The sequence below is a fragment of the Pecten maximus genome, chromosome 12, assembly GCF_902652985.1.
Source record: "Pecten maximus chromosome 12, xPecMax1.1, whole genome shotgun sequence".
Classification (NCBI taxonomy): domain Eukaryota; kingdom Metazoa; phylum Mollusca; class Bivalvia; order Pectinida; family Pectinidae; genus Pecten; species Pecten maximus.
This window is the reverse complement of record NC_047026.1, coordinates 41,999,950-42,027,270: the sequence shown is the minus strand read 5'-3', so window position 1 is coordinate 42,027,270 and position 27,321 is coordinate 41,999,950. Positions and strand designations below refer to the sequence as shown.

General features: G+C 40.6%; 1 protein-coding gene across 7 annotated transcripts in view; it reads right to left on the bottom strand.

The window, feature by feature from the left end:
* LOC117339289 (nucleolysin TIAR-like) overlaps nucleotides 1-27,321 on the bottom strand; it is a 295,336-nt gene that overhangs the window by 79,151 nt on the left and 188,864 nt on the right. The window contains exon 1 of one of the 7 annotated variants that reach the window (XR_004535154.1): nucleotides 18,443-19,116. The exons of the other annotated variants lie outside the window; for them this stretch is intronic. The gene's annotated coding sequence lies outside the window, so the exon portion shown is untranslated. Of the gene's footprint in view, nucleotides 1-18,442; nucleotides 19,117-27,321 lie in introns of those variants that run through there. 7 annotated transcript variants of the gene reach the window in all.

Here is a 27,321-nt window from a genome sequence, read left to right as displayed (position 1 = left end):
AGCGCCCTCTGATGTCAATAATTATAGGCCAACGTCTAGCCTTAAATAGGCTGCTATCAAAGTATTTTCATCATTATTTTTAAAGGAAATTTCAGACTGAGCATTTTTAACTCCTGATTGTTTTGTTTTTTTTATTTATCTTTGTTTCGTTTTTTTAAGTTGTCTTAGATTGAATATTGAGAATATGATTAACAGTATAAGATTGAAGCAACCTTGTTGAATATTTGTGCTGATATTATCAAAGCTGTATCAATTATCAATATGGCCTGGTTTTCTGGCTGACATTTTGACTTGGCCCTCAGATGGAAACAACAGTATATATTATAAGTGACAGAGAAAAACACATGTCTTAAACATGTCTACAAAAACATGCTATTTGCATGGTAATAACACAAACACAGACGGCAAACACTTTTGTTTCTTTTTTTGTCGTGACCACAACACGTGGCTTGGCCGTCGAGACAGGTTACTCTCAATGTGATTAGTTTTATTCCTAGAAAACCTCTCAACCCATATTGTATGTGTTCTTCATTTTGTGGTGTTACCCACAAAAATCTCCATGTTTTCTTCCAATTTGCTAATTTCCTTTGATCAGGATATGGCTTTTATTTGTCTTTGTTCTTTGTATTCTAATCTAATTTATCTACAACCAGAGGCTAAGTATTTTCTGTTTCCTAATTATACAAACAGATCATCTCTGATACTGTTTTTCTGTTTCCTAATTAGACAAACAGACAATCTCTGATAATGCATTTTCTGTTTCCTAATTATACAAACAGATCATCTCTGATACTGTTTTTCTGTTTCCTAATAAGACAAACAGACAATCTCTCATACTGTTTTTCTGTTTCCTAATTAGACAAACAGACAATCTCTCAAAATGCATTTCTGTTACCTAATTAGACAAACAGACAATCTCTCATACTGTTTTTCTGTTTCCTAATTAGACAAACAGACAATCTCTCAAAATGTATTTCTGTTTCCTAATTAGACAAACAGACAATCTCTCATACTGTTTTTCTGTTTCCTAATTAGACAAACAGACAATCTCTCATACTGTTTTTCTGTTTCCTAATTAGACAAACAGACAATCTCTCATACTGTTTTTTCTGTTTCCTAATTAGACAAACAGACAATCTCTCATACTGTTTTTCTGTTTCCTAATTAGACAAACAGACAATCTCTCATACTGTTTTTCTGTTTCCTAATTAGACAAACAGACAATCTCTCATACTGTTTTTCTGTTTCCTAATTAGACAAACAGACAATCTCTCATACTGTTTTTCTGTTTCCTAATTAGACAAACAGACAATCTCTCATACTGCGTTTCTGTTTCCTACAGACAATCTCTCATACTGTTTTTCTGTTTCCTAATTAGACAAACACTTGTGTACAGTTATGTCAATGTCAATGAGTACACAAAAAGTAACTACTCTGAGGGGGAAAATACGGGGCCATGTAGGATTCGAACTGTCAAAGGATCACCATTGTCTCTGTCACATACTGCTGACTAATATGGCAGTGAATATACTCTCCATATTAATATAGACTCATCTGTAATCACCTAAGACATGGAATCCATTAGTTATGTTAGATCTTCATGTGCTGGAGCCCACATGGGCAACCACATTGTTTACACTATTCTGAATGATATTGTTAGGGTTAGGGTTAGTATTAGGCAAAGAATGTGTTTGTTTCTTACAAAATTAACAGAAATTTTAAAACTTTGAACACTTTTTAAATGTTTGAGCACTTCCTATTAATCATATGAAAATCTTACGATCAGGTCCCTTTTAGTTTCTATTTCTCATTCTGCCATTTCTTAAATAGTTATATATTCATAATAATTTTATTTTCTCTTTTCTCAGACAAAAGGTCAATGTTTTTTCTCTCCTCTGTCAAATAAACTTCTAGATTACTAGTATTTTTTTTTTTTATTTTCTCTCCCCTAACAAATTGCCTACTAGATTACCAATAAGTTTCTCAATATCTCTCTCCTTGGACAAATTGCGTACATACTGCATTACAAATATAATTTTCACATGTTATCTCTCTTCCCATAGAAAAGTTACTTACTAGATGACAAATAACAGTTTTGCATTTTTTTCTCTCCTTGGACAAATTGTCTTACTTGATTACTAGGGACATTTTAGTATTTTCTCTCTGCTAGGACAAATTGCCTCATGAATTACTAAGAACATTTTCATATTTTCTCTCTCCTTGGATAAATTACCTACTGGGTTAAAAATAACTTTTTAACATTTTCTCTCCTAGGACAAATTACCTACTGGATTACTAAGAACATTTCCATATTTTCTCTCTGTGTGGACAAGTTGCCTGTTAAAATGTTAAGATTTTCATACTTTATTTTGGTATGCTGTGTATGGCCTTTACTTCTATTACTTTTTGTTACCGTGGGGAATGAGTATCAACTATCGTCTACAACAGATGTATCCTACACAACAAGCCAAAAAACGCCATTTCGTATTGGTGATATTAAATTTTTTTTTTCGACCAATTTTTCATGAAGTTGTGGTCTATCTTCCAGCCTGACTTGTCACCCTCACATATCCCAGTCTTCCCCAACACATTTTCTTGTGAAAGTCATAAACATAACATCTCACACAACTTTCTAGGAAGTCTTCATCCTCCTTATAAATTGTGTTTGTACTCCAGACCTCTGCTTTATCTGCCTAAATTCTGCCGGTCCCCATGGTGATGGTGTTGCCCCTGTTTTATGTAAACCCCCTACATAAGGAGTGCCTTGTAATATCGCCCAGACCCCTTGGGGGTCATACTACCTTGAACCTCAGCTGCAATGATACAGCGCGATGTTGGGTTACAGCCAAACATGCAATTTAGCGTCAGTCCCAGGAATTTCTCTAGAGATCGGTGCATATGCTTGCATTTCTTATCGCTCAGCTATCTAGGACGAAGGCCTACCTACATCCTCAGGTATTGATCATATACCAAATATGGAGAGGTGTCAGTATAAACCAGCGCAAGATATTGGCTTTGTTTGAAGGATATTATATACTTTGTATGGCTTCCACCCACTGTGAATGTTAATGGAAGTCCCGCACGGCCTAATCTCGTGCTGTCCAATTTTACCGTAACTACCATACCAACAGAGGGTGTTAATTCTCAGAGATTTTTCTATATTTTACATGCCAACCTGTGAAAACCCCAACAAATAATTCATCATTTTTTCCACCAGGCTAATGAGTGAGACCATCACTGGTCATAGGAAATTGACTCGGCAGTCAGAAGCCTGGTCATCTTACCACATACAAATTACTCCTCTCTGTCAGATATATCCTAAGAATTTACAAATATTCTTCCAATCCTCTCCCACAAATCTAAGCTAAGAATTTTCCATTATTCTCATACTTAATATTCAAAAGCAATTTAAACATCAGGAAAACTAGACTCCATGATTGGTGCAATATTGTGAATAAGAGAGTGACATTTTATCGTTAATTCTACATTAATTAGAACCATGATGTGGTGTTGGAGTAATAATAGCCAGATATTATCAGGTTAATAAGGTATTGATATGGACGGAGAGATCTGTAGCAGGTTTTTTATCGTTCCATCACCGCGGCTGACAGCAGTGTATCCGTGGCCAACACTCCGTCCTTCAACTCAATAATACATCACACCATTCATGTTTCATGGCTTTGGTTTGTACACCTCTCTGAGTGTACAAACCAATATTGCCTACATTAATATTTCTATCCAAGGTAAACAAAAGACTGTATCCCTCCAGTGACGAGACAATCTGTCAATTCTGAGAGTATGCCTTACATTTTTCACATTTTGTTTGAGCATTTTTTCACTGAAAATACTGCTTCATTCACAGAAATGCTCAGATTGATCATCGAAGACAGAATATGAATTTAGTCAATTTACTGCAAGAATGACAAGCTAGCTTGTTTTATCATTCAACTGGAATCAAATGAGTTCTTTACGAAGCTGTTTTATCCAAATATGAGGCAGACAATGAGTTCTTTACAAAGCTGTTTTGTTTATCCAAATATGAAATAAACGACACACGAAGCCTTTCAGCAGACGACACTTACTGAACTATTTATTCCTTCACCTATATCACGCCTACAGCCAGAAACAGTCTATTTCTGTGTGACAAATTGTAATGGTTTCGTGACATATGTTTGCAATATCATGCCTCGGAAATGATCCACCATCACTGGAAAATCTCTCAGCCTTTTTATCATTAAAATTCCTTGCTTGGGAGATAGGAACAACAAAAAAAGAAATCAATGAGCAATGAAACATGAATTTGATATCCATTATAGGTAATCTATCAGAGGAGATCACAGGTAATCACTGCCAATGTCAGAAATGGTCTAGTAATGCTGGTTTCTACAAGACTTGGACCAACACTCTACAGAGCTTGTATCCCGAGACACCAAAGTCACTGCTGCCTGACAAACCACTTAGCATATAACAACACAAAGTGTGTGACTTCATATACAAATTACCCAGACAGACTATTAAATAGAGATTTTATGTATAGTTGATATGCCATGATTCTCTTCTGTCAACTGCCTGTCTGAACGGTTCTACATCATGTCAGTCTCTGTAACATTCTCTTTCTCTCCATCTTAACACTTTCATTATCTTTACTTGTTTCCTAGTAGCTTCTTTGGTAGGTTTATCGTCCAATGAACAGCCAGGGTCATTTTTAGGCAGGGTCTCCTTGTAGTAACTGGTGGCTACCTCAATAGATGAAATCTCGGAGGCCAATATGGAAAAGTTTCTTGCTTGTTCATATTGTAACTTCTCTGTCTTAACTGTCGCCTGTTCATATTGTTATTTCACTCTCCTGACACCTGTTTATTGTGACTTCCCTCTCCTGTAGTCTGTCTGTTGTGACTTCCCTCTCCTGTAGTCTGTCTGTTGTGACTTCCCTCTCCTGTAGTCTGTCTGTTGTGACTTCCCTCTCCTGTAGTCTGTCTATTGTGACTTCCCTCTCCTGTAGTCTGTCTGTTGTGACTTCCCTCTCCTGTAGTCTGTCTGTTGTGACTTCCCTCTCCTGTAGTCTGTCTGTTGTGACTTCCCTCTCCTGTAGTCTGTCTATTGTGACTTCCCTCTCCTGTAGTCTGTCTGTTGTGACTTCCCTCTCCTGTAGTCTGTCTGTTGTGACTTCCCTCTCCTGTAGTCTGTCTGTTGTGACTTCCCTCTCCTGTAGTCTGCCTGTTGTGACTTCCCTCTCCTGTAGTCTGTTTGTGTTGTTGTGACTTCCCTCTCCTGTAGCCTGTCTGTTGTGACTTCCCTCTCCTGTAGCCTGTCTGTTGTGACTTCCCTCTCCTGTAGTCTGTCTGTTGTGACTTCCCTCTCCTGTAGTCTGTTGTGACTTCCCTCTCCTGTAGTCTGTCTGTTGTGACTTCCCTCTCCTGCAGTCTGTCTGTTGTGACTTCCCTCTCCTGTAGTCTGTCTGTTGTGACTTCCCTCTCCTGTAGTCTGTCTGTTGTGACTTCCCTCTCCTGTAGTCTGTCTGTTGTGACTTCCCTCTCCTGTAGTCTGTCTGTTGTGACTTCCCTCTCCTGTAGTCTGTCTGTTGTGACTTCCCTCTCCTGTAGTCTGTCTGTTGTGACTTCCCTCTCCTGTAGTCTGTCTGTTGTGACTTCCCTCTCCTGTAGTCTGTCTGTTGTGACTTCCCTCTCCTGTAGTCTGTCTGTTGTGACTTCCCTCTCCTGTAGCCTGTCTGTTGTGACTTCCCTCTCCTGTAGTCTGTCTGTTGTGACTTCCCTCTCCTGTAGTCTGTCTGTTGTGACTTCCCTCTCCTGTAGTCTGTCTGTTGTGACTTCCCTCTCCTGTAGTCTGTCTAGTGTGACTTCCCTCTCCTGTAGTCTGTCTGTTGTGACTTCCCTCTCCTGTAGTCTGTCTGTTGTGACTTCCCTCTCCTGTAGTCTGTCTGTTGTGACTTCCCTCTCCTGTAGTCTGTCTGTTGTGACATCCCTCTCCTGTAGACTGTCTGTTGTGACTTCCCTCTCCTGTAGTCTGTCTGTTGTGACTTCCCTCTCCTGTAGTCTGTCTGTTGTGACTTCCCTCTCCTGTAGATCCAAAACAAACGCTGGCCTATCTGTTTGCTCTCATATATGTAGAAGCAAAAACAAAGAAATGTGTTTGGTTCTGATTCTCTTGTGAACACTTCATTTTCTCTGGAATAGTGGTTGAAGCCAACTTAAATCAATAAGATTTTACTCCTTTTGTAGGAAACAGTTTTTTTCTTCACTTCTTTGATTTAACTTACAAAATCAATACAGGTGTTTGGTGTTAGTGATACTTTGTTTTATGTTGTCAATTAGCAAAGAACAAAATACATAAATGCAACTTGTTAACCACTATTTATGGTCAATTCTGATTGATCTCTCACCAGGTGTGGGCCTATCAGTACACCTGTAATTAAGGGATCTCCCACCAGGTGTGGGCCTATCAGTACACCTGTAAATTAGGGATCTCTCACCAGGTGTGGGCCTATCAGTACACCTGTAAATTAGGGATCTCTCACCAGGTGTGGGCCTATCAGTACACCTCTAATTAAGGGATCTCCCACTAGGTGTGGGCCTATCAGTACACCTGTAATTAAGGGATCTCTCACCAGGTGTTGGCCTATCAGTACACCTGTAAATTAGGGATCTCTCACCAGGTGTGGGCCTATCAGTACACCTGTAAATTAGGGATCTCTCACCAGGTGTGGGCCTATCAGTACACCTGTAATTAAGGGATCTCCCACCAGGTGTGGGCCTATCAGTACACCTGTAAATTAGGGATCTCCCACCAGGTGTTGGCCTATCAGTACACCTGTAAATTAGGGATCTCTCACCAGGTGTGGGCCTATCAGTACACCTGTAAATTAGGGATCCCTCACCAGGTGTGGGCCTATCAATACACCTGTAAATTAGGGATCTCTCATCAGGTGTGGGCCTATCAGTACACCTGTAAATTAGGGATCCCTCACCAGGTGTGGGCCTATCAGTACACCTGTAATTAAGGGATCTCTCACCAGGTGTTGGCCTATCAGTACACCTGTAATTAAGGGATCTCCCACCAGGTGTGGGCCTATCAGTACACCTGTAAATTAGGGATCTCCCACCAGGTGTTGGCCTATCAGTACACCTGTAAATTAGGGATCTCTCACCAGGTGTGGGCCTATCAGTACACCTGTAAATTAGGGATCCCTCACCAGGTGTGGGCCTATCAATACACCTGTAAATTAGGGATCTCTCATCAGGTGTGGGCCTATCAGTACACCTGTAAATTAGGGATCCCTCACCAGGTGTGGGCCTATCAGTACACCTGTAATTAAGGGATCTCTCACCAGGTGTTGGCCTATCAGTACACCTGTAATTAAGGGATCTCTCACCAGGTGTGGGCCTATCAGTACACCTGTAATTAAGGGATCTCTCACCAGGTGTTGGCCTATCAGTACACCTGTAATTAAGGGATCTCTCACCAGGTGTGGGCCTATCAGTACACCTGTAATTAAGGGATCTCCCACCAGGTGTGGGCTTATCAGTACACCTGTAATTAAGGGATCTCCCACCAGGTGTGAGCCTATCAGTACACCTGTAATTAAGGGATCTCTCATCAGATGTGGGTATATTTTTTTCCTTGTGCTTGATAACCAATATACATTTAATTTAGGAATCTATGACCTTAGCCTCAGATACAGGCCCAAGAATTTGAACCACAAGTAAGCCCTAATTATGAACATGATCAGTAAGAATTCAAAAACCTCAGAATCCAACCATACACATGTTTTCCAAGAACATCAATTCATCTATTTGATGTCAAAGCTTAAAATAGTCAGTTGCTCTTCAAAGCATGTTGTGTATTTAGGAGTGGCCACAGAGCCACTGGTCTCAGTTGACTAAACATGGCTGTCTGCTATCGATGACAATATTCCACACTCATTATCACATCTGTACTTGTTTCATGGCAGTGTCCCTGTTCTCTTTGTGGTGTAACATTAAACAAGCCAGACCAGAATACAGTCAACCTTCCTGGTTTTAGAGGTTTGTAGTCGATCATCCATGTCGGCCTTATCGAGGGCACACAGGTTGGCATCCTTCTCTACGCTAATGGTGATAAACAAACGCCAGTACAAACCATATCACAACACATAAAAAACATGTTTAATGAATATGCTTATCATTAATAGAAAGTGTCATTACAGTCTTGATATGGTGTATAAATCAATATCATCTTCAATTTCAAATGTGCTTTCAATTTTCAATAAAAAAATTCTTGATATTAAGGATTGAAAACATCCACTTCTAAAAGAGATTCCTCAGAGGTTATAAATATTAAACAGTAATATGTAGACGAAATTGTACACCTGATGAACCGAGAAACTAATATACAGATGCCAGTATACCTGTCGGTACAAACCTTTATCTGGGGGTATCACACTTCTGTTTTAGTGTGGTCAGTACCACCCTGTATCTGGGGGTATCACACTTCTGTTTTAGTGTCGTCAGTACCACCCTGTATCTGGGGGTATCACACTTCTGTTTTAGTGTCGTCAGTACCACCCTGTATCTGGGGGTATCACACTTCTGTTTTAGTGTGGTCAGTACCACCCTGTATCTGGGGGTATCACACTTCTGTTTTAGTGTGGTCAGTACCACCCTGTATCTGGGGGTATCACACTTCTGTTTTAGTGTGGTCAGTACCACCCTGTATCTGGGGGTATCACACTTCTGTTTTAGTGTCATCAGTACCACCCTGTATCTGGGGGTATCACACTTCTGTTTTAGTGTGGTCAGTACCACCCTGTATCTGGGGGTATCACACTTCTGTTTTAGTGTGGTCAGTACCACCCTGTATCTGGGGGTATCATACTTCTGTTTTAGTGTGGTCAGTACCACCCTGTATCTGGGGGTATCACACTTCTGTTTTAGTGTGGTCAGTACCACCCTGTATCTGGGGGTATCACACTTCTGTTTTAGTGTGGTCAGTACCACCCTGTATCTGGGGGTATCACACTTCTGTTTTAGTGTGGTCAGTACCACCCTGTATCTGGGGGTATCACACTTCTGTTTTAGTGTGGTCAGTACCACCCTGTATCTGGGGGTATCATACTTCTGTTTTAGTGTGGTCAGTACCACCCTGTATCTGGGGGTATCACACTTCTGTTTTAGTGTGGTCAGTACCACCCTGTATCTGGGGGTATCACACTTCTGTTTTAGTGTCGTCAGTACCACCCTGTATCTGGGGGTATCACACTTCTGTTTTAGTGTGGTCAGTACCACCCTGTATCTGGGGGTATCACACTTCTGTTTTAGTGTGGTCAGTACCACCCTGTATCTGGGGGTATCACACTTCTGTTTTAGTGTGGTCAGTACCACCCTGTATCTGGGGGTATCACACTTCTGTTTTAGTGTCGTCAGTACCACCCTGTATCTGGGGGTATCACACTTCTGTTTTAGTGTGGTCAGTACCACCCTGTATCTGGGGGTATCACACTTCTGTTTTAGTGTCGTCAGTACCACCCTGTATCTGGGGGTATCACACTTCTGTTTTAGTGTCGTCAGTACCACCCTGTATCTGGGGGTATCACACTTCTGTTTTAGTGTCGTCAGTACCACCCTGTATCTGGGGGTATCACACTTCTGTTTTAGTGTCGTCAGTACCACCCTGTATCTGGGGGTATCACACTTCTGTTTTAGTGTCGTCAGTACCACCCTGTATCTGGGGGTATCATACTTCTGTTTTAGTGTGGTCAGTACCACCCTGTATCTGGGGGTATCACACTTCTGTTTTAGTGTGGTCAGTACCACCCTGTATCTGGGGGTATCACACTTCTGTTTTAGTGTCGTCAGTACCATCCTGTATCTGGGGGTATCACACTTCTGTTTTAGTGTGGTCAGTACCACCCTGTATCTGGGGGTATCACACTTCTGTTTTAGTGTGGTCAGTACCACCCTGTATCTGGGGGTATCACACTTCTGTTTTAGTGTCGTCAGTACCACCCTGTATCTGGGGGTATCACACTTCTGTTTTAGTGTGGTCAGTACCACCCTGTATCTGGGGGTATCACACTTCTGTTTTAGTGTCGTCAGTACCACCCTGTATCTGGGGGTATCACACTTCTGTTTTAGTGTCGTCAGTACCACCCTGTATCTGGGGGTATCACACTTCTGTTTTAGTGTCGTCAGTACCACCCTGTATCTGGGGGTATCACACTTCTGTTTTAGTGTGGTCAGTACCACCCTGTATCTGGGGGTATCACACTTCTGTTTTAGTGTGGTCAGTACCACCCTGTATCTGGGGGTATCACACTTCTGTTTTAGTGTGGTCAGTACCACCCTGTATCTGGGGGTATCACACTTCTGTTTTAGTGTCATCAGTACCACCCTGTATCTGGGGGTATCACACTTCTGTTTTAGTGTGGTCAGTACCACCCTGTATCTGGGGGTATCACACTTCTGTTTTAGTGTGGTCAGTACCACCCTGTATCTGGGGGTATCACACTTCTGTTTTAGTGTGGTCAGTACCACCCTGTATCTGGGGGTATCACACTTCTGTTTTAGTGTCGTCAGTACCACCCTGTATCTGGGGGTATCACACTTCTGTTTTAGTGTGGTCAGTACCACCCTGTATCTGGGGGTATCACACTTCTGTTTTAGTGTGGTCAGTACCACCCTGTATCTGGGGGTATCACACTTCTGTTTTAGTGTGGTCAGTACCACCCTGTATCTGGGGGTATCACACTTCTGTTTTAGTGTCATCAGTACCACCCTGTATCTGGGGTATCACACTTCTGTTTTAGTGTCGTCAGTACCACCCTGTATCTGGGGGTATCACACTTCTGTTTTAGTGTGGTCAGTACCACCCTGTATCTGGGGGTATCACACTTCTGTTTTAGTGTGGTCAGTACCACCCTGTATCTGGGGTATCACACTTCTGTTTTAGTGTCGTCAGTACCACCCTGTATCTGGGGGTATCACACTTCTGTTTTAGTGTCGTCAGTACCACCCTGTATCTGGGGGTATCACACTTCTGTTTTAGTGTCGTCAGTACCACCCTGTATCTGGGGGTATCACACTTCTGTTTTAGTGTCGTCAGTACCACCCTGTATCTGGGGGTATCACACTTCTGTTTTAGTGTGGTCAGTACCACCCTGTATCTGGGGGTATCACACTTCTGTTTTAGTGTCGTCAGTACCACCCTGTATCTGGGGGTATCACACTTCTGTTTTAGTGTCGTCAGTACCACCCTGTATCTGGGGGTATCACACTTCTGTTTTAGTGTCGTCAGTACCACCCTGTATCTGGGGGTATCATACTTCTGTTTTAGTGTCGTCAGTACCACCCTGTATCTGGGGGTATCACACTTCTGTTTTAGTGTCGTCAGTACCACCCTGTATCTGGGGGTATCACACTTCTGTTTTAGTGTCGTCAGTACCACCCTGTATCTGGGGGTATCACACTTCTGTTTTAGTGTGGTCAGTACCACCCTGTATCTGGGGGTATCACACTTCTGTTTTAGTGTCGTCAGTACCACCCTGTATCTGGGGGTATCACACTTCTGTTTTAGTGTCGTCAGTACCACCCTGTATCTGGGGGTATCACACTTCTGTTTTAGTGTCGTCCATACCACCCTGTATCTGGGGGTATCACACTTCTGTTTTAGTGTGGTCAGTACCACCCTGTATCTGGGGGTATCACACTTCTGTTTTAGTGTGGTCAGTACCACCCTGTATCTGGGGGTATCACACTTCTGTTTTAGTGTGGTCAGTACCACCCTGTATCTGGGGGTATCACACTTCTGTTTTAGTGTGGTCAGTACCACCCTGTATCTGGGGGTATCACACTTCTGTTTTAGTGTGGTCAGTACCACCCTGTATCTGGGGGTATCACACTTCTGTTTTAGTGTAGTCAGTACCACCCTGTATCTGGGGTATCACACTTCTGTTTTAGTGTGGTCAGTACCACCCTGTATCTGGGGGTATCACACTTCTGTTTTAGTGTCGTCAGTACCACCCTGTATCTGGGGGTATCACACTTCTGTTTTAGTGTCGTCAGTACCACCCTGTATCTGGGGGTATCACACTTCTGTTTTAGTGTCGTCAGTACCACCCTGTATCTGGGGGTATCACACTTCTGTTTTAGTGTGGTCAGTACCACCCTGTATCTGGGGGTATCACACTTCTGTTTTAGTGTGGTCAGTACCACCCTGTATCTGGGGGTATCACACTTCTGTTTTAGTGTCGTCAGTACCACCCTGTATCTGGGGGTATCACACTTCTGTTTTAGTGTCGTCAGTACCACCCTGTATCTGGGGGTATCATACTTCTGTTTTAGTGTCGTCAGTACCATCCTGTATCTGGGGGTATCACACTTCTGTTTTAGTGTCGTCAGTACCACCCTGTATCTGGGGGTATCACACTTCTGTTTTAGTGTGGTCAGTACCACCCTGTATCTGGGGGTATCACACTTCTGTTTTAGTGTCGTCAGTACCATCCTGTATCTGGGGGTATCACACTTCTGTTTTAGTGTGGTCAGTACCACCCTGTATCTGGGGGTATCACACTTCTGTTTTAGTGTGGTCAGTACCACCCTGTATCTGGGGGTATCACACTTCTGTTTTAGTGTGGTCAGTACCACCCTGTATCTGGGGGTATCACACTTCTGTTTTAGTGTCGTCAGTACCACCCTGTATCTGGGGGTATCATACTTCTGTTTTAGTGTGGTCAGTACCACCCTGTATCTGGGGGTATCACACTTCTGTTTTAGTGTCGTCAGTACCACCCTGTATCTGGGGGTATCACACTTCTGTTTTAGTGTCGTCAGTACCACCCTGTATCTGGGGGTATCACACTTCTGTTTTAGTGTGGTCAGTACCACCCTGTATCTGGGGGTATCACACTTCTGTTTTAGTGTCGTCAGTACCACCCTGTATCTGGGGGTATCACACTTCTGTTTTAGTGTCATCAGTACCACCCTGTATCTGGGAGTATCACACTTCTGTTTTAGTATCGTCAGTACCACCCTGTATCTGGGGGTATCACACTTCTGTTTTAGTGTGGTCAGTACCACCCTGTATCTGGGGGTATCACACTTCTGTTTTAGTGTCGTCAGTACCACCCTGTATCTGGGGGTATCACACTTCTGTTTTAGTGTGGTCAGTACCACCCTGTATCTGGGGGTATCACACTTCTGTTTTAGTGTGGTCAGTACCACCCTGTATCTGGGGGTATCACACTTCTGTTTTAGTGTCGTCAGTACCACCCTGTATCTGGGGGTATCACACTTCTGTTTTAGTGTGGTCAGTACCACCCTGTATCTGGGGGTATCATACTTCTGTTTTAGTGTCGTCAGTACCACCCTGTATCTGGGGGTATCACACTTCTGTTTTAGTGTCGTCAGTACCACCCTGTATCTGGGGGTATCACACTTCTGTTTTAGTGTGGTCAGTACCACCCTGTATCTGGGGGTATCACACTTCTGTTTTAGTGTCGTCAGTACCACCCTGTATCTGGGAGTATCACACTTCTGTTTTAGTGTCGTCCATACCATCCTTTAACTAGAACTGTCGCCAGGATGGCTGACTAATACCCCCGCAATCTGCACGAGTCAATGGTGAATTGGAAGGCTAACTAAGATAACCCCGTAATATAGTGACCAGTTGCCATAGCAACCATAATTTTGAGGAAAAGAAAGTGAGATGCACATTTGCATATGGTCCTCTATATTTGTGTGAAGTTTCATTGAAATTGGCCCTTCGGTTTAGGAGGAGTTGTCCGGACAAACTTATTTAAGTTATGGTTCTTATCGGAAAACCTGTTTATAGTGACCAGTTGCCATAGCAACCATAATTTTGAGGAAAAGAAAGAGGCATGCACATCTACACATGGCCCTCTATATTTGTGTGAAGTTTCATTGAAATTGGCCCTTCGGTTTAGGAGGAGTTGTCTGGACAAACTTAAAGTTATGGTTCTTATCGGAAAACCTGTTTATAGTGACCAGCTGCCATAGCAACCATAATTTTGAGAAAAAGAAAGTGGCATGCACATCTACACATGATCATTAATATGTGTGTGAAGTTTCATTGGAATCGGCCCATCGGTTTAGAAGGAGTTGTCTGGACAAAATGTGTCTACAGACAGACGGACGGACAACCTGATTCCAGTATACCCACCCCTAACTTCGTTGCGGGGGTATAATTACTGTCAATCTATAGCCTATTAACAATGATATTAAATGTAATTAATCTTTATTAAAACTAATCAAGTTAATAGACCTTAATTCCGTTTCCGTTTCTGTAATCGTTGGAAATATTTTACCAGAAATTAAGATTTATTTTACAATGTGTAACACTATTCTCTCTTAGCTTAGAGGTTAACCTCCCAAAAATAGTAAATAAAGGACACATGACAAAGGGTAGGTAATAGTGACCTCATACTGGTGTGTGAGGTGGACAGATTTTAGGAGGAGTGATGTCACACGAGTGTGTGAGTTGGACAGATTTTAGGAGTGATGTCATACTGGTGTGTGAGTTGGACAGATTTTAGGAGTGATGTCATACTGGTGTGTGAGTTGGACAGATTTTAGGAGTGATGTCACACTGGTGTGTGAGTTGGACAGATTTTAGGAGGAGTGATGTCACACGAGTGTGTGAGTTGGACAGATTTTATGAGGAGTGATGTCATACTGGTGTGTGTTGGACAGATTTTAGGAGGAGTGATGTCATACTGGTGTGTGAGTTGGACAGATTTTAGGAGGAGTGATGTCATACTGGTGTGTGAGTTGGACAGATTTTAGGAGTGATGTCACACTGGTGTGTGAGTTGGACAGATTTTAGGAGGAGTGATGTCATACTGGTGTGTGAGGTGGATAGATTTTAGGAGGAGTGATGTCATACTGGTGTGTGAGTTGGACAGATTTTAGGAGGAGTGATGTCATACTGGTGTGTGAGGTGGATAGATTTTAGGAGGAGTGATGTCATACTGGTGTGTGAGGTGGACAGATTTTAGGAGGAGTGATGTCATACTGGTGTGTGAGTTGGACAGATTTTAGGAGGAGTGATGTCACACTGGTGTGTGAGGTGGACAGATTTTATGAGGAGTGATGTCATACTGGTGTGTGAGGTGGACAGATTTTAGGAGTGATGTCACACTGGTGTGTGAGGCGGGCGACTTGTAAATCTTAATTGTGAACTTCCTGTTAAAATTCCACCTATAAGTAAATTCAGGGGTTGATTAATATTCTTACAATAGCTGGGGTCCTAAACATTGATAACCTGGACAAGGTAGCATGGAAATGTCAAAGGGTCAATACTTTGGCATTCAAGTATCATATGTGACCTCAGTAAATTGATGTGACAATCTGCAATCAAGAAAGTTATCCACACAATTGCAATTGCACAAAGGCCCTTAACTATGCAACATTGTAGCCTCGGACCCAAAGGCCCTTAACTCTGCAACATTGTAGCCTCAGACCCAAAGGCCCTTAACTCTGTCAACATTGGAGCCTCAGACCCAAAGGCCCTTAACTCTATCAACATTGTAGCCTCAGACCCAAAGGCCCTTAACTCTATCAACATTGTAGCTTCAGACCCAAAGGCCCTTAACTCTGTCAACATTGGAGCCTCGGGCACAAAGGCCCTTAACTCTGCAGCATTGGAGCCTCGGGCACAAAGGCCCTTAACTCTGTCAACATTTGACATTCTAATGGTTGTAGTCTTTACCCAATAAACAGAGTTCTCTAATGGTTGTACAGTCTTTACCCAATAAACAGAGTTCTCTAATGGTTGTACAGTCTTTACCCAATAAACAGTTCTCTAATGGTTGTACAGTCTTTACCCAATAAACAGAGTACTCTAATGGTTGTACAGTCTTTACCCAATAAACAGTTCTCTAATGGTTGTACAGTCTTTACCAAATAAACAGAGTACTCTAATGGTTGTACAGTCTTTACCCAATAAACAGTTCTCTAATGGTTGTACAGTCTTTACCCAATAAACAGAGTTATCTAATGGTTGTACAGTCTTTACCCAATAAACAGAGTTCTCTAATGGTTGTACAGTCTTTACCCAATAAACAGTTCTCTAATGGTTGTACAGTCTTTACCCAATAAACAGAGTTCTCTAATGGTTGTACAGTCTTTACCCAATAAACAGAGTTCTCTAATGGTTGTACAGTCTTTACCCAATAAACAGAGATCTAATGGTTGTACAGTCGTTGTACCCAATAAACAGAGTTCTCTAATGGTTGTACAGTCTTTACCCAATAAACAGTTCTCTAATGGTTGTACAGTCTTTACCCAATAAACAGAGTTCTCTAATGGTTGTACAGTCTTTACCCAATAAACAGAGTTCTCTAATGGTTGTACAGTCTTTACCCAATAAACAGAGTACTCTAATGGTTGTACAGTCTTTACCCAATAAACAGAGTACTCTAATGGTTGTACAGTCTTTACCCAATAAACAGAGTTCTCTAATGGTTGTACAGTCTTTACCCAATAAACAGTTCTCTAATGGTTGTACAGTCTTTACCCAATAAACAGAGTTCTCTAATGGTTGTACAGTCTTTACCCAATAAACAGTTCTCTAATGGTTGTACAGTCTTTACCCAATAAACAGAGTTCTCTAATGGTTGTACAGTCGTTGTACCCAATAAACAGAGTTCTCTAATGGTTGTACAGTCTTTACCCAAAAAACAGAGTTATCTCATGGTTGTACAGTCTTTACCCAATAAACAGTTCTCTAATGGTTGTACAGTTGTTGTACCCAATAAACATAGTTCTCTAATGGTTGTACAGTTGTTGTACCCAATAAACAGAGTACTCTAATGGTTGTACAGTCGTTGTACCCAATAAACAGAGTTCTCTAATGGTTGTACAGTCTTTACCCAATAAACAGAGTTCTCTAATGGTTGTACAGTCGTTGTACCCAATAAACAGAGTTCTCTAATGGTTGTACAGTCTTTGTACCCAATAAACAGAGTTCTCTAATGGTTGTACAGTCTTTACCCAATAAACAGAGTTCTCTAATGGTTGTACAGTCGTTGTACCCAATAAACAGAACAAGTGAAGAGTTTCTAGAGAACTCTAATGGTACCCAATGAACAGAAAATTATGTAAGTATCTAAAATTCTTGAAAATAACATTTTCTTCCTATAGAAAATCCTACTACATGACTACAATGAATGGTGAATGACAATCAACAGAGGGTACCTGACCTTCACGACATTTAGGCAGAGGGTATCTGACCTTCACGACATTTAGGCAGAGGGTATCTGACCTTCACGACACTTAGCCAGAGGGTACCTGACCTTCACGGCACTTAGCCAGAGGGTACCTGACCTTCACGACACTTAGCCAGAGGGTACCTGACCTTCACGACACTTAGCCAGAGGGTACCTGACCTTCACGACACTTAGCCAGAGGGTACCTGACCTTCACAACACTTAGCCAGAGGGTACCTGACCTTCACGACACTTAGCCAGAGGGTACCTGACCTTCACGACACTTAGCCATGGTGTGAATAGTAACATACACAATCAACAATACTTTTATTAGCCCCTGAGTAACCTTCAAACAGTAAACAAGATAACTCTAGTACATTAACTAAATTATAAAACAAAATCTAGCTTTATTGTACCAGCAACTACATTAAAAATTCATGTAAGGAAATCATTAAAGGGACGTAACTCCTGGGAAAATGAATAATACTACTCAGCGACAATGTACAACCGTACCTTTCTTGCAAGTCATAGTTACAAAATTTGGTAAAAATTTGATAGAGAGATTATTGAGAACGACTGGAATGTTAACAATGTATCAGGAAAAGGGGCATTACTCCCAGAAAAATCATCATCGTAAAAAGTAAATCGCAAGCGCAAAATAATTGGTACTGAACTAGTGCATCGAAATTCATAAAAAAAGCGAGTAAGGAAAATCCAGCCCGAGATGTGTCAGTCCACAGAAGGATGGGGAGGTACACAGATACCTTACATTCCACATCATTGTCTGATGACATGCAGTAAATACAGCGTGAACCTGTGACCTATTATGTACCCAATAGATATTGTAGGTTACTTTCACTTAGTACAAAGTATTCTACCAAATTAATAACTTTTAAAACAATAATCTAAGTATTCTAGCTTATAAATCATTGGAATGAATGTTTTTGGGTGAAGAAATCAAACTCATTAGACAAACTTAAACTGGCATACAGTATTCTAGAGATTGATAAGTCTTTTAGTGATTATCATCAACCATCAGCACTATTATAAGTGCCTAATAGGGGTGAATCCTACCAACTCATGTGAATAACCCTTGGGCCCTTGGCAGAACAACAAGTTGAACAGCCACTGCTGGGATGACAATTCCACAAACATTTTGGTCAGGTATTGTTTAAAGTGTATCAATGCTGGAAAGTACACTCTTCATAAGTGGACGAGACTTACCGGACAGAGGCCCACGGCGGGGGTCTGCGTGGCGGTTTCCATCATCATGAACATGTCTAAGGGGTTTGCTATCACACTTTGTCCCCCTCCGGAAGTGTACAGGTATTGGCCGGCACCGAGGTCCCAAACGTATTTACTACACATGAATGTTCTAAAGCTGGGTCCAGGTACTCATAAAGTCCTATAGGTACTCCCCAGCCAATATCAACATGTACTACTACACAGTAAATCGGTATTACTAGGCAGAAATCCCACGTGTACTTATACTCAACATCTAGGTCCTGTCTCCATAAAAGGTTTTACTGTCCGTTCCCACATGTATTCACTAGGCATCTAAAAACAAGTACACGTCTTTGGACCCCACAGCAAACTACGACTGAGCCACAGCCACCGGAGTAACAACCAACGCTTCACCTCGACTGAGCCAGTGTCATTCCCCCAACAGCAAACAAGGAGCTAGGCCCGATAGATAGCTGCTGTGATGTTGTTCTCCTATCAAAGCCAGCACACGACACACTGCTTATAAGCTATACCCAGGCTCTCACGCGCTGTTCTATCATAGTAACTGTGTAACAGCTTCACGCATAACATATGGAAATAGCGTTTTTACCTAAAAAAAAGTTACAATTTCTCTCATGCGATTTTAGAACAGAAACACATCACTGTCAGAGTCGCTTCATTACTCAGCTATTGACCAGGGACGGTAAGAGGCTGACCAAGTTGAGTGGCGGGGTTACCAATGATTCTCTGGTGTGTGTGTGTGTGCTGCAATGAGCTTATTGTATTATGTCCCAAGTCTTTGAAGCCACACGACCGAGCCCCATGGGAGTCACAGCTTCATGCTCCAGTAGCACCCATCACCAAGCCCCCAAAGGAATCCAAGCTTCATGCTTGAGCACCCAACAACACACTCACAGAAAATCTAATTTTGGTGTTGGGAATTTACTGGTTAACAATTGCCTGCCATGCTTTCATCTCGTCCTTAAAAGGCTAAGAGTTATCAATATACTATCTACTTAATGTTTATTTTCACTCTCTGGTCACATCATCGTTTATTCATGCCTCTACAAATATTATCAACAACTGGTTTTAACATAAATTATTACAAATTAGATCTTAATACTAATGTGTCCATGTATTACCACCAATTAAATGGATGTATATTGACCAATACAAGTAGATACCCAGGACTGTTCAACTACCTGTTTATATGGCATGGATAATTTATATTAGGAAATCGTTTAACATCAATAGATATGCAGCTTATCATAGTCATGAATAGCTCTAAGGCATAAAAACATTATCATAGTCATGAATAGCTCTAAGGCATAAAACCATTGTCATAGTCATGAATAGCTCTACGGCATAAAACCATTGTCATAGTCATGAATAGCTCTACGGCATAAAACCATTGTCATAGTCATGAATAGCTCTAAGGCATAAAACCATTGTCATAGTCATGAAAAGCTCTACGGCATAAAACCATTATCATAGTCATGAATAGCTCTAAGGCATAAAACCATTGTCAAAGGGAACAAATATCTCCATCGCCTCTAAACAACCAAGGTCACAATAGTCTTCATCGACTCTAACCAAGGTCACAACAGTCTTCATCGACTCTAACCAAGGTCACAACAGTCTTCATCGACTCTAACCAAGGTCACAACAGTCTTCATCGACTCTAACCAAGGTCACAGTCTTCATCGACTCTAACCAAGGTCACAACAGTCTTCATCGACTCTAACCGAGGTCACAACAGTCTTCATCGACTCTAACCAAGGTCACAACAGTCAAGGTCACAACAGTCTTCATCGACTCTAACCAAGGTCACAGTCTTCATCGACTCTAACCAAGGTCACAACGGTCTTCTTTAACTCTAACCAAGGTCACAACAGTCTTCATCGACTCTAACCAAGGTCACAACAGTCTTCATCGACTCTAACCAAGGTCACAACAGTCTTCATCAACTCTAACCAAGGTCACAACAGTCTTCATCGACTCTAACCAAGGTCACAACAGTCTTCATCGACTCTAACCAAGGTCACAACAGTCTTCATCGACTCTAACCAAGGTCACAACAGTCTTCATCGACTCTAACCAAGGTCACAACAGTCTTCATCGACTCTAACCAAGGTCACAACAGTCTTCATCGACTCTAACCAAGGTCACAACAGTCTTCATCGACTCTAACCAAGGTCACAACAGTCTTCATCGACTCTAACCAAGGTCACAACAGTCTTCATCGACTCTAACCAAGGTCACAACAGTCTTCATCGACTCTAACCAAGGTCACAACAGTCTTCATCAACTCTAACCAAGGTCACAACAGTCTTCATCAACTCTAACCAAGGTCACAACAGTCTTCATCGACTTTAACCAAGGTCACAACAGTCTTCTTTAACTCTAACCGAGGTCACAACAGTCTTCATCAACTCTAACCAAGGTCACAACAGTCTTCATCTAACCAAGGTCACAACAGTCTTCATCGACTCTAACCAAGGTCACGACAGTCTTCATCTAACCAAGGTCACAACAATCTTCATCAACTCTAACCAAGGTCACAACAGTCTTCATCAACTCTAACCAAGGTCACAACAGTCTTCATCGACTCTAACCAAGGTCACGACAGTCTTCATCTAACCAAGGTCACGACAGTCTTCATCTAACCAAGGTCACAACAATCTTCATCAACTCTAACCAAGGTCACAACAGTCTTCATCTAACCAAGGTCACAACAGTCTTCATCGACTCTAACCAAGGTCACGACAGTCTTCATCTAACCAAGGTCACAACAATCTTCATCAACTCTAACCAAGGTCACAACAGTCTTCATCGACTCTAACCAAGGTCACAACAGTCTTCATCACCTCTAACCAAGGTCACAACAGTCTTCATCAACTCTAACCAAGGTCACAACAGTCTTCATCGACTCTAACCAAGGTCACAACAGTCTTCTTTAACTCTAACCAAGGTCACAACAGTCTTCATCGACTCTAACCAAGGTCACAACAGTCTTCATCGACTCTAACCAAGGTCACAATAGTCTTCATCAACTCTAACCAAGGTCACAACAGTCTTCATCGACTCTAACCAAGGTCACAACAGTCTTCATCAACTCTAACCAAGGTCACAACAGTCTTCATCGACTCTAACCAAGGTCACAACAGTCTTCATCGACTCTAACCAAGGTCACAAGTCTTCATCAACTCTAACCAAGGTCACAACAGTCTTCATCGACTCTAACCAAGGTCACAACAGTCTTCATCGACTCTAACCAAGGTCACAACAGTCTTCATCAACTCTAACCAAGGTCACAACAGTCTTCATCAACTCTAACCAAGGTCACAACAGTCTTCATCAACTCTAACCAAGGTCACAACAGTCTTCATCAACTCTAACCAAGGTCACAACAGTCTTCATCAACTCTAACCAAGGTCACAGTCTTCATCAACTCTAACCAAGGTCACAACAGTCTTCATCGACTCTAACCAAGGTCACAGTCTTCATCTACTCTAACCAAGGTCACAACAGTCTTCATCGACTCTAACCAAGGTCACAACAGTCTTCATCAACTCTAACCAAGGTCACGACAGTCTTCATCCACTCTAACCAAGGTCACAACAGTCTTCATCGACTCTAACCAAGGTCACAACAGTCTTCATCCACTCTAACCAAAGGTCACAACAGTCTTCATCAACTCTAACCAAGGTCACAACAGTCTTCATCGACTCTAACCGAGGTCACAACAGTCTTCATCGACTCTAACCAAGGTCACAACAGTCTTCATCGACTCTAACCAAGGTCACAACAGTCTTCATCGACTCTAACCAAGGTCACAACAGTCTTCATCAACTCTAACCAAGGTCACAACAGTCTTCATCGACTCTAACCAAGGTCACAACAGTCCAGGTCACAACAGTCTTCTTTAACTCTAACCGAGGTCACAACAGTCTTCATCGACTCTAACCAAGGTCACAACAGTCTTCATAGACTCTAACCAAGGTCACAACAGTCTTCATCGACTCTAACCAAGGTCACAACAGTCTTCATCGACTCTAACCAAGGTCACAACAGTCTTCATCTAACCAAGGTCACAACAGTCTTCATCAACTCTAACCAAGGTCACAACAGTCTTCATCGACTCTAACCAAGGTCACACCAGTCTTCATCGACTCTAACCAAGGTCACAACAGTCTTAATCAACTCTAACCAAGGTCACAACAGTCTTCATCGACTCTAACCAAGGTAACAACAGTCTTCATCGACTCTAACCAAGGTCACAAAAGTCTTCATCAACTCATAACAACTAGCAAAAAAAGTTGTTAAGATAAATTCGAACGAAAACAGTTCTTTATAATATGCTCAATTTCACTGATGAAGCCAATTGTTCTTGATTGGACAGTGTTAATTTCTCCTATGCCAACCTGACTTACCTTCAAAAATCTACTTTAATTATCAAGTAGTGTACCGAGATGAGTATTGAATTAGATAATTATTCAGGAATCAATTTGCTTTCATTCCCAAGACAAACAATATGATTCTACATAATTTGGTTGCCATGTGAATGCAGATGAGGACTCCATCACTGTATGATTTTATCAGTGAAGTTAAGGACAGCATGAAAATGATGATCCTGGTATCCCCCTCATCACAGTCCAGATTCTGCTCTTGCTTTATGAGAAGAAAACCAACACTTACCTGAAAATACAAAAAGAGAAAACACATAAACATCTTAAATGTAAATGCTGCTATTATACATGTTAATATTCTAATTGGCTAGTGGTTTATAGAAGTCATCAAATTATAGGTTTACCAAGTATGGTATGACATTCTACTCCATTTGCACTTAATTTACATTTGACACCAATGTTTTTAAAATTATTTCAGCACAATGTACAATTATTTCAGGACACTGTACAACTTTTTCAGTACAATGTGTACCTGTTTCAGTGCAATGTACAATTATTTCAGTACACTGTACAATAGTACAGTATTATGTACAACTATTTCAGGACAATGAACAACTATTTCAGTACAATGTATAACTATTTCAGTACAATGTACAACTATTTCAGTACAATGTATAACTATTTCAGTACAATGTACAACTATTTCAGTATAATGTATAACTATTTCAGTACAATGTATAACTATTTCAGTAAAATGTATAACTATTTCAGTATAATGTATAACTATTGCAGTATAATGTATAACTATTTCAGCATAATGTATGACTATTTCAGTATAATGTATAACTATTTCAGTACAATGTACAACTATTTCAGTACAATGTATAACTATTTCAGTACGATGTATAACTACTTCTGTACAATGTATAACTATTTCAGGAGATGTATAACTATGTAGTATCACAACAATGTGTAACCATGTTATTTCCATTTACTATGATATGTAGAAGCCTACATTGATGTTGAATGTCAATGCTTGCATTACACAAATTCGTCAATTTTGCTAGCATTTGGGGAAATTGATGCGGTTTTATTGAGCGATCAATTGGACAATTTGATAGATTATCTGGTCAATGTAGTATAGCTGTCTCTATGATGCTTTGACGGCTACAATAGGACGATTGGATACATTTGGTCAGTGGAGCCGGTCTGATGTATCAAATCAATACGTATCAATTAATGATAGAACGCCGATACCAGCTGTCTTGCTGCCAATCACAAACAATCACACCCTTCTTCAACATCCCTCCCAGCAATACGAAACAACATCTCTTTGGCAGATCTTCTCTCCCTTACTTTATGACAGACACTCCAAACTTACACCAACATCTAGTAATAACACATCAATTTACTGGCCCATTCTATATTACAGATAATTCCAATACATCATAAAAAACAATATGACATCCCAATATATTACACTATACAATACAAATTTCAATTACATTATTGCTAGCAGTACTTCATCCGGTTAAACTATACCGAATTCCTGTACACAATCCTGTAAGACATACATTCAATACCGTGTTCCTGTACACAATCCTTTAAGACATACATACAATACTGTGTTCCTTACCATGTTTGTTATATCAATAATTCTAAACAAAATTAAATTCCATTACATGATCTTTACACAATCTAAATCAACAGACCATGAAGCATTAAACCACAGAAATACCATTGTTAATAACAACATCCAAGTTCAATGTATATAATGCATTGTTCTTATGGCAATTTTTTTATAAATAAATGCCTAGAAGACAGATTATGTTGAGTTTCTATGCCAATGAGGGATGTAAAGCTGATGAGGTCAAACTACAACATCCCCAGAGGGGCTCAACCTTATATAGACCAGCACCTGCCAACTACACAAGCCCAAATTGTATTATGTCTCCTTTGTTTTTCCTGCTGACATATCGAAGAACGGTCATATCACCTCAGGTCCAAATAGTAACCTTACATAGGTCACAAGATTGAGAAAAAACACTTCCTTAGCGAAAAGGGCTGTTCGCAGTGAAAGAAAGGGCGGTCCATAAAACATGGGGTGAAAATAGGGCCGTCCGTAAAACAGATGGTGAAATAAAGGGCCGTCCATAAAACAATTGGTGAAATAAAGGGCGGTCCGTAAAACATGGGGTGAAAATAGGGCCGTCCGTAAAACAGATGGTGAAATAAAGGGCCGTCCGTAAAACAGATGGTGAAATAAAGGGCGGTCCGTAAAACATGGGGTGAAAATGAGCCGTCCGTAAAACAGATGGTGAAATAAAGGGCGGTCCGTAAAACAATTGGTGAAATAAAGGGCGGTCCGTAAAACAGATGGTGAAAAAAAGGGCGGTCCATAAAACAATTGGTGAAATAAAGGGCGGTCTGTAAAACAATTGGTGAAATAAAGGGCGGTCCGTAAAACAGATGGTGAAATAAAGGGCGGTCCATAAAACAATTGGTGAAATAAAGGGCGGTCCATAAAACAATTGGTGAAATAAAGGGCCGTCCATAAAACAGATGGTGAAATAAAGGGCGGTCTGTAAAACAGATGGTGAAATAAAGGGCGGTCTGTAAAACAGATGGTGAAATAAAGGGCGGTCCATATAAACTCTCGGTAAAACAGTTTCAGAACTGTTAGAAATGACATGCCATGATGGGAATCGACACCAAACCTGATACACACAAACAAGAACACTAACATTTTGGGTCTTGATTCTTTTATACCATTCAACTTGTCTGGATTCCATTATCCACCCCAAAATTGGTGACTTTCTAGAACTTTCCTCCCATTTTTTCATCCCCAACTGATTAACATGTATTTCCATTACAAATGAGTGTCCATGGGTGGTGGCAGTTTTGACAATAAAGTAGAACTGAGTTATTACTGCTAAGTGTTAATTGTTATAGAAACAACAGATGACTATTACCAGTAACAACATTATCTTACTGTAGCCATCTTGGGAAGATTAACTGATACCAGTCCACAATTTCTCACCACACATTACAGTAACGTTGTCACTTCTCACAACAAAATACACACAAATTGCATCAGTTCAGCAGTGTTTCAAATTTTAAAAGTTATAGGGTGACGCTTTGAAAGATTTCCTAATTTCATTTTCTCTGCTTTTGAAATAATCATATGGTATCATTCTTCGCACTTAACGAAACTTTCAAATACGTCAAAGTGTTAGCAATTAAGTTCGAGTTAAACTGCAATCACACATTTATACAAGGCAAACTGATGATGGATGACCGTGGGGCTTACAGAGGCTTACAATGTCATAACAATACAACTTGTTTAGAGAATATATATATATATATATATCAGGATAAATACATCGACTTGTTTAGAGAATATATATATATATAGATCAGGATAAATACATCGACTGGTTTAGAGAATATATATATATAGATCAGGATAAATACATCGACTTGTTTAGAGAATATATATATATAGATCAGGATAAATACATCGACTGGTTTAGAGAATATATATATATAGATCAGGATAAATACATCGACTTGTTTAGATAATATATATATATAGATCATGGTAAATACATCGACTTGTTTAGATAATATATATATATATATCAGGGTAAATACATCGACTTGTTTAGAGAATATATATATATAGATCAGGGTAAATACATCGACTTGTTTAGAGAATATATATATATAGATCAGGGTAAATACATCGACTGGTTTAGAGAATATATATATATAGATCAGGATAAATACATCGACTGGTTTAGAGAATATATATATATAGATCAGGGTAAATACATCGAATTGTTTAGATAATATATATATATAGATCAGGGTAAATACATCGACTAGTTTACAGGAAATTAATCTGATCATGATCAATGTCTTAGAAATGTTTTATCAAATCATCTCAATCATATTGTGAAACTTTGCATCCAATTTTAAATACTTATAATATTTATTTACACATCAAAGCAACTGACCTATTTTTTGGAATGAAGTAACATTTATTTCAAAACACTAACATTAAATCTAGGCGCCTTTTTCCCTTTATTCTTTATACTCTTTTGTCATCTTCAAACACTAATACCATTATAACTATTTGTAATAAAAGACAAATGAAGAGCTGTTCGTCTAACACAGGCCTCTGCCTGGTCTATCCTCTAGACTTACACTGTCAATTGATTTTTATCCAAAAGCAACGTCCCAAAGGGGCGTAGTTTCCATAGAAACTGATCACTCCCTTTGCGCTTAAATTAGAGGCGAGTGTCATTACAACAAATTGGTTAGCTCTGATCCACAGTTATCCCCCCTGGAACTCACTTACCTTTTAATGAAATATGGAAGAAATTTTCTTTGCCAAGATGGCCATATGTAAAATGAAATTAGTTTCATGGGTGAGTTAAGGAAACTGTTAAAACAATAACCTTGTAA